At 42.4% G+C, this 8,773-nt stretch overlaps 3 non-coding genes across 3 annotated transcripts; 2 read left to right on the top strand and 1 right to left on the bottom strand.

Moving 5' to 3' along the window:
• Positions 1 to 2,930: 2,930 nt before the first annotated feature.
• On the top strand, positions 2,931 to 3,002 carry trnaq-uug (transfer RNA glutamine (anticodon UUG)). Its single transcript has one exon. It is a non-coding gene; the product is annotated as a tRNA-Gln (tRNA).
• A 3,636-nt stretch (positions 3,003 to 6,638) lies between these two features.
• On the top strand, positions 6,639 to 6,710 carry trnaq-uug (transfer RNA glutamine (anticodon UUG)). The gene has a single exon. It is a non-coding gene; the product is annotated as a tRNA-Gln (tRNA).
• Positions 6,711 to 7,985: 1,275 nt separating this feature from the next.
• trnan-guu (transfer RNA asparagine (anticodon GUU)) lies at positions 7,986 to 8,059 on the bottom strand. The gene has a single exon. It is a non-coding gene; the product is annotated as a tRNA-Asn (tRNA).
• Between the last annotated feature and the right edge of the window lie 714 nt (positions 8,060 to 8,773).

Genomic DNA, 8,773 nt, shown 5'->3' on the forward strand with positions numbered 1-8,773 from the left:
GACAGATTCAATACCCAAACTGCTTTCTTTGAACGATCCTTTAGTTCTCAGCCCTTTCCACACGGAACCAATCTGCCTTGTAAAATCCCAAATTTGATTAAAACTCGTAGTTTCTTCCATATGCACTTTAAGATCCCAAACTTTCTGGTTGATTGTTCCAAATTAAATTTCCTTTCCAATCAGTCCACACACTGCGGGGTTGTCCAACGAATTTTTGCAATCCTACTCCGGCACCTATTTTCTATGTTTCTATGTTTCGATGTTTCTATGTTTCAAAAACTTTGGTATGATTGGTTCCATGGTGTAATGGTGAGCATTCTGGACTCAGTAAACCAGTGATCTGAGTTCACATTGTGGTGGAACCTCAATTCTTGCTGTCCCAGCTGCTGAAAATTTGGGACAAACAAGTGAAAGACAAGTGGGCAGTTGTGTTGCCTTTGTCAGTGATGCTTGATCTGCGAGTCTAGTTGTCAAATCGTGTGTTCATCCATCAGTTACCTGTTACAAATCAGCGGAGGATAAACCAGTTTTTTATCTTATGCTGCCTTTACCTGCACAATGTGTGCTGAGATTATCTGTGCAATATGCTTTCAGCAGGATGAATGAAAGCAACGCTTTTTGAAATGCAGGCACTGCATGTTTTGCACTCGAAAAAATTTGCATTTTCTTTTCATGCCAAGCATTTACATTAATGCATTGCAATGCCAATGCACTTTTTACCTGTCAAGACTGAAGTACAAGCTGTGATGAACAGTGTGAAACAAAAACAGGCACTTGAGAACCCAAAGCCTCGACGGCATCTGTGTGAATTGGTCTGCATCGATAATTAGCAGAACGTAAAGAGGGGAACGCTATGGAAGAGAAAAGTCTGAGCCAAAGTGTAATGTTGGAGATGATTTTATTGTTTTTGAGAAATGTTTCAAATAATTTTTGCATTGTTGGTTCCATGGTGTAATGGTAAGGACTCTGAATTCAGCGATCTGAGTTCAAATCTTGGGGGAACCTGAATGCTTGTTGACCCAGCTGCTGAAAATTTGGGACAAACAGATGAAAGACACCTGGTGGGCAGTTTTGTTGCCTTTGTCATTGATGCTTGATCGACAAGTCTCGTTGCCAAATCGTGTGTTCATTCACTGGAGTTTAGAAGGATGAGAGGGGATCTCATAGAAACGTATAAGATTCTGACGGGACTGGACAGGTTAGATGCAGGAAGAATGTTCCCGATGTTGGGGAAGTCCAGAACCAGGGGTTATAGTCTTAGGATAAGGGGTAGGCCATTTAGGACCAAGATGAGGAGATACTTCTTCACTCAGAGAGTTCTTAACCTGTGGAATTTCCTGCCGCAGAGAGTTGTTGATGCCAGTTCATTGGATATATTCAAGAGGGAGTTAGATATGGCTCTTACGGTTAAGGGGATCAAGGGGTATGGAGAGAAAGCTGGATGGGGGTACTGAAGGAATGGTCAGCCATGATCTTATAGAATGGCGGGGAAGGCTCGAAGGGCCGAATGGCCTAATCCTGCACCTGTTTTTTTTCCATGTTTCTATGTTGCTAACCATCAGTTACCTGTTACAAATCAGCGGAGGAGAAATCAGTTTATTGCCTATAATACTGCCTTTACCTGCACAATGTGTGCTGAGATTATCTGTGTAATATGTATTCAGCAAGATGAACAAAAATAACGCTTTTTGAAATACAGGCACTGCAACGAGAGATAAAAAAGGCCGAACCAAAGTGTAATGTTGGAGATGATTTTGCTGTTTTTGAGAAATGTTTCAAAGATTTTGGTGTAGTTGGTTCTATGGTGTAATGGTGAGCGCTCTGGACTTTAAATCTAATTATCTGAGTTCAAATCTCAGTAGAACCTGAATGCTTGTTGTCCCAACTGCTGAAATTTCGGGACAAACAAGTGAAAGATACCTGGTGCTGGAGGGAAGTTTTGTTGCCTTTGTCATTGATGCTTGATCCTCAAGTCGAGTTGTCAAATCGTCTGCTCAACAATCAGTTACATTTTACAAATCAGCGGAGGAGAAATCAGTTTGTTGTCTAATGCTGCCTTTGCCTGCACAATGTGTGCTGAGATTATCTGTGCAATATGCATTCCGCAGGATGAATAAAAGCAACGCTTTTTGAAATGCAGGCACTTCATAGAAACATCGAAACATAGAAAATACTTGCAGGAGTAGGCCATTCAGCCCTTCGAGCCTGCACCATCACACAATAAGATCATGGCTGATCATTCACCTCAGTACCCAATTCCTGCTTTGTCTCCATACCTCTTGATCCCTTTAGCCGTCAGGGCCACATCTAACTCCCTCTTGAATATATCCAATGAACTGTTATCAAAAACTCTCTGCTGTAGTGAATTGCACAGGTTAACAACTTTCTGAGTGAAGAAGGTTCTCCTCATCTCGGTCCTAAATGGCTTACCCATTATTCCGAGACTGTGTTCCATGGGTCTGGACTTCCCCAATATTGGGAACATTCTTCCTGCATCTAACCTGTCCGGTCCCATCAAAATTTTATATGTTTCTATGAGATCCCCTCTCATTCTTCTAAACTCCAGTGAATAAAGGCACAGTCGATCCAGTCTCTCCTCATATGTCGGCCCTGCCATCACGCGAATCAGTCTGGTAAACTTTTGCACTCGACAAAACGTTGCATTTTCTTTTCATGCCAAGCATTTTACATTAATGCATTGCAATGCCAACGCACTTTTTACCTGGCAAGACTGAAGTACAAGCTGTGATGAACAGTGTGAAACAGAAACAGCTACTCGACGGCATCTGTGTGAATTGCTCTGCGTCGATAATTAGCAGAGTGCAAAGAAGGGAAACTGACATGAAACATGAGAAAAGGCCGAGCCAAAGTGCAATGTTGGAGATGATTTTTTTGTTTTTGAGAACTGTTTCAAAGATTTTTGTGTGGTTGGTTCCATGGTGTAATGGTGAGCACTCTGGACTTTGAATCCAGTGACCTGAGTTCAAATATCAGTGGAACCTCGATTCTTGTTGTCCCAGTGGCTGAAAATTTGGGACAAACAAGTGAAAGACACCTGGTGTTGGTGGGCAGTTGTGTTGCCTTTGTCAGTGATGCTTGATCTGCGAGTCTCGTTGTCAAATCGTGTGTTCAACCATCAGTTACCTGTTACAAATCAGCGGAGGAGAAACCAGTTTTTTTATCTAATGCTGCCTTTACCTGCACAATGTGTGCTGAGATTATCTGTGCAATATGCTTTCAGCAGGATGAATAAAAGCACCGCTTTTTGAAATGCAGGCACTGCATGTTTTGTACTCGAAAAAATTTGCATTTTCTTTTCATGCCAAGCATTTCCATTAATGCATTGCAATGCCAATGCACTTTTTACCTGTCAAGACTGAAGTACAAGCTGTGATGAACAGTGTAAAACAAAAACAGGCACTTGAGAACCCAAAGCCTCGACGGCATCTGTGTGAATTGGTCTGCATCGATAATTAGCAGAACGTAAAGAGGGGAACGCTATGGAAGAGAAAGGTCTGAGCATAAGTGTAATGTTGGAGATGATTTTATTGTTTTTGAGAAATGTTTCAAATAATTTTTGCATTGTTGGTTCCATGGTGCAATGGTAAGGACTCTGAATTCAGCGATCTGAGTTCAAATCTTGGGGGAACCTGAATGCTTGTTGACCCAGCTGCTGAAAATTTGGGACAAACAGATGAAAGACACCTGGTGGGCAGTTTTGTTGCCTTTGTCATTGATGCTTGATCGACAAGTCTCGTTGCCAAATCGTGTGTTCATTCACTGGAGTTTAGAAGGATGAGAGTGGATCTCATAGAAACGTATAAGATTCTGACGGGACTGGACAGGTTAGATACAGGAAGAATCTTCCCGATGTTGGGGAAGTCCAGAACCAGGGGTTATAGTCTTAGGATAAGGGGTAGGCCATTTAGGACCAAGATGAGGAGAAACTTCTTCACTCAGAGAGTTCTTAACCTGTGGAATTTCCTGCCGCAGAGAGTTGTTGATGCCAGTTCATTGGATATATTCAAGAGGGAGTTAGATATGGCTCTTACGGTTAAGGGGATCAAGGGGTATGGAGAGAAAGCAGGATGGGGGTACTGAAGGAATGGTCAGCCATGATCTTATAGAATGGCGGGGAAGGCTCGAATGGCCTAATCCTGCACCTGTTTTTTTCTATGTTTCTATGGTGCTAACCATCAGTTACGTGTTACAAATCAGCGGAGGATAAATCAGTTTATTGTCTATAATACTGCCTTTACCTGCACAATGTGTGCTGAGATTATCTGTGCAATATGCTTTCAGCAGGATGAATAAAAGCAACGCTTTTTGAAATGCAGGCACTGCATGTTTTGTACTCGAAAACATTTGCATTTTCTTTTCATGCCAAGCATTTACATTAATGCATTGCAATGCCAATGCACTTTTTACCTGTCAAGACTGAAGTACAAGCTGTGATGAACAGTGTTGAACAAAAACAGGCACTTGAGAACCCAAAGCCTCGACGGCATCTGTGTGAATTGGTCTGCATCGATAATTAGCAGAACGTAAAGAGGGGAACGCTATGGAAGAGAAAAGTCTGAGCCAAAGTGTAATGTTGGAGATGATTTTATTGTTTTTGAGAAATGTTTCAAATAATTTTTGCATTGTTGGTTCCATGGTGTAATGGTAAGGACTCTGAATTCAGCGATCTGAGTTCAAATCTTGGGGGAACCTAAATGCTTGTTGTCCCAGCTGCTGAAAATTTGGGACAAACAGATGAAAGACACCTGGTGGGCAGTTTTGTTGCCTTTGTCATTGATGCTTGATCGACAAGTCTCGTTGCCAAATCGTGTGTTCATTCACTGGAGTTTTGAAGGATGAGAGGGGATCTCATAGAAACGTATAAGATTCTGACGGGACTGGACAGGTTAGATACAGGAAGAATGTTCCCGATGTTGGGGAAGTCCAGAACCAGGGGTTATAGTCTTAGGATAAGGGGTAGGCCATTTAGGACCAAGATGAGGAGAAACTTCTTCACTCAGAGAGTTCTTAACCTGTGGAATTTCCTGCCGCAGAGAGTTGTTGATGCCAGTTCATTGGATATATTCAAGAGGGAGTTAGATATGGCTCTTACGGTTTAGGGGATCAAGGGGTATGGAGAGAAAGCAGGATGGGGGTACTGAAGGAATGGTCAGCCATGATCTTATAGAATGGCGGGGAAGGCTCGAAGGGTCGAATGGCTTAATCCTGCACCTGTTTTTTTCTATGTTTCTATGTTGCTAACCATCAGTTACCTGTTACGAATCAGCGGAGGAGAAAACAGTTTATTGTCTATAATACTGCCTTTACCTGCACAATGTGTGCTGAGATTATCTGTGCAATATGTATTCAGCAAGATGAACAAAAATAACGCTTTTTGAAATACAGGCACTGCCACGAGAGATAAAAAAAGGCCGAACCAAAGTGTAATGTTGGAGATGATTTTGCTGTTTTTGAGAAATGTTTCAAAGATTTTGGTGTAGTTGGTTCCATGGTGTAATGGTGAGCACTCTGGACTTTAAATCCAATTATCTGAGTTCAAATCTCAGTAGAACCTGAATGCTTGTTGTCCCAACTGCTGAAATTTAGGGACAAACAAGTGAAAGATACCTGGTGCTGGAGGGAAGTTTTGTTGCCTTTGTCATTGATGCTTGATCCACAAGTCTTGTTGTCAAATCGTCTGCTCAACAATCAGTTACCTTTTACAAATCAGCGGAGGAGAAATCAGTTTGTTGTCGAATGCTGCCTTTGCCTGCACAATGTGTGCTGAGATTATCTGTGCAATATGCATTCCGCAGGATGAATAAAAGCAACGCTTTTTGAAATGCAGGCACTGCATAGAAACATAGAAACATAGAAAATACTTGCAGGAGTCGGCCATTCAGCCCTTCGAGCCTGCACCATCACACAATAAGATCATGGCTGATCATTCACCTCAGTACCCAATTCCTTCTTTGTCTCCATACCTCTTGATCCCTTTAGCCGTCAGGGCCACATCTAACTCCCTCTTGAATATATCCAATGAACTGTTATCAAAAACTCTCTGCAGTAGTGAATTGCACAGGTTAACAACTTTCTGAGTGAAGAAGGTTCTCCTCATCTCGGTCCTAAATGGCTTACCCATTATTCCGAGACTGTGTTCCATGGTTCTGGACTTCCCCAATATTGGCAAAATTCTTCCTGCATCTAACCTGTCCAGTCCCATCAAAATTTTATTTGTTTCTATGAGATCCCCTCTCATTCTTCTAAACTCCAGTGAATAAAGGCACAGTCGATCCAGTCTCTCCTCATATGTCGGTCCTGCCATCCCGTGAATCAGTCTGGTGAACCTTTGCACTCGAAAAAACGTTGCATTTTCTTTTCATGCCAAGCATTTTACATTAATGCATTGCAATGCCAACGCACTTTTTACCTGGCAAGACTGAAGTACAAGCTGTGATGAACAGTGTGAAACAGAAACAGCTACTCGACGGCATCTGTGTGAATTGCTCTGCGTCGATAATTATCAGAGTGCAAAGAAGGGAAACTGACATGAAACATGAGAAAAGGCCGAGCCAAAGTGCAATGTTGGAGATGATTTTTTTGTTTTTGAGAACTGTTTCAAAGATTGTTGTGTGGTTGGTTCCATGGTGTAATGGTGAGCACTCTGGACTTTGAATCCAGTGATCTGAGTTCAAATATCAGTGGAACCTCAATTCTTGTTGTCCCAGTGGCTGAAAATTTGGGACAAACAAGTGAAAGACAACTGGTGTTGGTGGGCAGTTGTGTTGCCTTTGTCAGTGATGCTTGATCTGCGAGTCCAGTTGTCAAATCGTGTGTTCAACCATCAGTTACCTGTTACAAATCAGCGGAGCAGAAACCAGTTTTTTTATCTAATGCTGCCTTTACCTGCACAATGTGTGCTGAGATTATCTGTGCAATATGCTTTCAGCAGGATGAATAAAAGCAACGCTTTTTGAAAGGCAGGCACTGCATGTTTTGTACTCGAAAAAATTTGCATTTTCTTTTCATGCCAAGCATTTACATGAATGCATTGCAATGCCAATGCACTTTTTACCTTTCAAGACTGAAGTACAAGCTGCGATGGACAGTGTGAAACAAAAACAGGCACTTGAGAACAGATAGCCTCGACGGCATCTGTGTAAATTGCTTTTGTGTTGCTTTCACGGGAAATTAACCCCTCACCTTCTTTTGCACAATCAAAGAAATGCTAACTGAGGGACAGTCGATACTACAATCATTTGTCCTGTGCTTTGAGGAGCGGGCAGGGAAGTTGACCTGAGTCCATGATCGGATCGGCCATGATCGTATTAAATGATGGAACAGGCTCGAGGGGCGTATGGCCGACTCCTGCTCCTATTCCTTATGTTCTTATGTTCTTGCGTATGTTCGCCTAATTTGTAATCTGCGCCTGATTTTTCAATGTGGAGAACAGGTTTTTTCAGTTCGACAAAAATCTTCACTTGCTACATTCTAACTTAGTTTGGAGGACGTTTTCACTGTGGAAACTTTGAAATCAGGCGTCAGTGGCCGGACATGCCCCCTTTTGAAGAAAAAATTCTGTTCCAAAGTGGAACTGTTCTACCTGACTAGAACTGCAGAAAATATAATGTGGAGAATTGCGATTTCTAAGATAGTCTGTTCTCCACCAGTTGCTCCTAAAAATCAGGCGCAAATCATGTGGAAACTTGGGCCCCATATATGTATCAATAGAATCAATTTCCACCAGTTTCTTTAAACCCAATCACATAATTTATTTCTAGTGGGCTGGATGGAGGAACATGATCCATGTAAAAAATTGTTATCGTTTTACTTGAACTGAATGCTCATAAAATATTGGAGTGGGAACAAACTGGATAATAGCACTGCTGGCAACATTTGCGGAATATAGTCGTGCAGCCAAAACGCACAATGACTACCTGGGACTGTGCGGCACCGAACACTCGGGGAAAAACAGTTAAACACTTTGGACCTGGGTGGGCTTGAACCACCAACCTTTTGGTTAACAGCCAAAAGCACTAAACCATTGCGCCACAGGGACGGATGGAAGTATAAGGTGCAACACATCCACAACCAGGGTGTCAGTCAGTTAAAGCTTCAGTTTGCTCTGAACGGTATGGAACTTGTCCACTCTCAGTTGTACTTTTCCCAAATAAATGAAGGGACATTCATTGTGGATGCGTGGAAGCAGTCTGGTTCCGCACACTGCAGATACTTCCATGTCACCACCAACCAGCTCTCCCACAACCGGTGTGATCTGCCTTCCAGCCTTCCGGTGCCTTGTCTGTGACAAAGTATTCTGATTGTCGCGAAGCCGGTATTAAGTTTTAATTCCTTTTCAGCTCCTGGCTGAGGATATTCCTGTGATTAAATGGGAACTAAATGCTTACAGGGACAGTTGGATTCACCGTTTCTTTGCTTGGTGAAATTTCCAAGATTGAAAGCGACGCACATCAACCCCAAACGTCCCGTGAGATGGAAGCCCAGTTGCTGTTTCAAGCTTGAATGCAGGTACAAGCAAAACTTATTCAAAGAAAGTCCAAGTCCCTGAGACGCCTGATTGTTTGCACCAAACTCTTTGCAAAGAGTTGAGGTTCATATTTGGTGATCTGGGCACATCTTTCCCCAAACTACAACACTTCAAACATAACTCAATGGCTGTAAAGCGCTTTGGGGCATCATGAGTTCCTGAAAGGCGCTGCATATATGCAAGTCCTTCTTTGCAAAAGTTCGATGCAATTTCAAAATATGCGAG

This window comes from Pristiophorus japonicus, unplaced genomic scaffold (genome assembly GCF_044704955.1).
Source record: "Pristiophorus japonicus isolate sPriJap1 unplaced genomic scaffold, sPriJap1.hap1 HAP1_SCAFFOLD_58, whole genome shotgun sequence".
NCBI lineage: Eukaryota > Metazoa > Chordata > Chondrichthyes > Pristiophoridae > Pristiophorus > Pristiophorus japonicus.